This window comes from Salvelinus sp. IW2-2015, unplaced genomic scaffold, assembly GCF_002910315.2.
Source record: "Salvelinus sp. IW2-2015 unplaced genomic scaffold, ASM291031v2 Un_scaffold2166, whole genome shotgun sequence".
In the NCBI taxonomy this organism is placed as follows: domain Eukaryota; kingdom Metazoa; phylum Chordata; class Actinopteri; order Salmoniformes; family Salmonidae; genus Salvelinus; species Salvelinus sp. IW2-2015.
The window spans coordinates 117,730-119,912 of NW_019943497.1; the positions used below are offsets into that span (position 1 = coordinate 117,730).

General features: G+C 43.9%; 1 pseudogene; it reads right to left on the reverse strand.

Annotated features, from left to right (window-relative positions):
* Positions 1-694: 694 nt before the first annotated feature.
* LOC139025038 (gamma-aminobutyric acid receptor subunit pi-like) overlaps positions 695-2,183 on the reverse strand; it is an 8,042-nt pseudogene continuing 6,553 nt past the window's right edge.

A 2,183-nucleotide genomic window follows, 5' to 3' on the forward strand; every position in this document is an offset into this window, starting at 1 on the left:
ATGCATAAGGTCCTCTACTCCGACATTTAATCCACAGATAAAATGGTAAATAGAGTTTGTTTCTAGTAATCTCTCCTCTTTCAAGGCTTTTTCTTCTTCTTTTGACTTTATATGGCAGTTGGTAACTAACTTTAAGGTGCATTACCACCACCAACTGGACTGGAGTGTGGACCTCAGTTCATCTTTCAATCACCCACGTGGGTATATGCTCCTAAAAACCAATGAGGAGATGGGAGAGTGTGGGTGCAATGATTGAATAACATGTATTTGTACATTTATTTTGCAACGATCTCGCACGCGACCCGAGCAGTGTGGTCAGTATGTCTGGATAGGCCTACTGACTAAAGACAAATCACATTGAAATATATATGGTCCTATTTTATTGTTGCAAATTCACAAGACAAACACAAGTACACAAATAAATAATTATTATCATAAATAATATACCCATGATAAAACATTAAATAAAATGTACAGATACAAAAAATGCATCCAAAGTTTATGAAGACCATTGAATGATAGGTTTAATCCAGTGTAGGGCAGTCCAGTGTGGGGCAGTCCAGTGTAGGGCGGTCCAGTGGTGGGGCAGAGCCAGTGTGGGGCAGTCCAGTGTGGGGGCAGTCCAGTGTGGGCAGTCGTGTGGGGCAGTCCAGTGTGGGCAGTCACAGATGGTGGGGCAGACCAGTGTGGGCGGTCCAGTGTGGGGCAGTCCAGTGTGGGGCAGTCCAGTGTGGGGCAGTCCAGTGTGGGGCAGTCCAGTGTAGGGCAGTCCAGTGTGGGGCAGTCCAGTGGCACCTCATCCCTATATACACACTTAGAAAAAAGGGTTCCAAAAGAGTTCTTTGACTGTCTCCATAGGAAACCCCATTTCGGTTCCAGATAGAACCCTTTTTGGTTCGAAATATCAGAAATATCTTATTTAAATAAGTATTCAGACCCTTTGCTATGAGACAAGAAATTGAGCTCATGTGCATCTTGTTTCCATTGATCCTCCTTGAGATGTTTCTACAACTTGATTGGAGTCCACCTGTGGAAAATTCAATTGAGAGGATCTGCAGAGAAGGATGGGAGAAACTCCCCAAATACATGTGTGCCAAGCTTGTAGCGTCATACCTAAGATGACTCGAGGCTGTAATCTTTGCCAAAGGTGTTTCAACAACGTACTGAGTAAAGAGTGAATACTCATGTACATTTGATATTTCAGTTTTTATTTTTTATACATTTGCTAATATTCCGAAAAATCTGTTTTTGCTTCGTCATTATGTGATATTGTGTGTAGATTGATGAGAAGAATAATTAACTATTTCATCCATTTTAAAACAAGGCTGTAATGTAACAAAATGTGGAATATGTCAAGGGATCTGAAGACTTTCTGAATGAACTGTACATGGAACCCAAACGGGTTTTACCAGGAACCAAAAAGGTTCTACCTTAAACCAATAAGGGTTCTTCAATGGGTCCTCCTATGTAGACAACTGAAGAACCCTTTAAGGTTCTAGCTAGAACCTTTTTTTCTAAGAGTGTAGTGCACCATTTTTGACCAGGGTCCTTCTCTATAGGTGTTGGTCAAAGTAGTGCACTACATAGGGAAAAGGAGGCCATTTGTGGACACAGTCCCTATATAGCGCACTACTGTGCTTTGGTCAAAAGTAGTGTACCTCATAGGAAATAGGGAGCCATTCGGATCAGATCAAATGATGAGAAGAGACTGTTCAGATCAGATCAAGAGATGTGTGCTACTCAGATCAGATCAAGAGATGTGTGCTACTCTGATCAGATCAAGAGATGTGTGCTACTCAGATCAGATCAAGAGATGTGTGCTACTCTTATCAGATCAGATGATGGGATGTGTGCTACTCAGATCAGATGAAGAGATAGTAGAGCCAGTAGAAGACATTAACCGCCAGGAAGGTGAGGGGGAACACGGTGCGAGCGTGGCGGTCGATGTTGTGAGGGTTCTCTACACTGAACACAGACACCGCACGCCGTGACGCGTTCCTAAACGACGTCAGGCCACACCCCTTCCCCGGCTTCTTCTCTGTAGCCTCGGCCTCGCTGACACTCGTCCCCGATTGGTCAACAAGATCCTTTTGGGTGGAGCCTAGCTCCAGGACCTGATTTGGTTGGCTGGAGCTGACCACGGGCATGGTACCGTTTCTGTTGGAATCATCAAACTCCTGAAG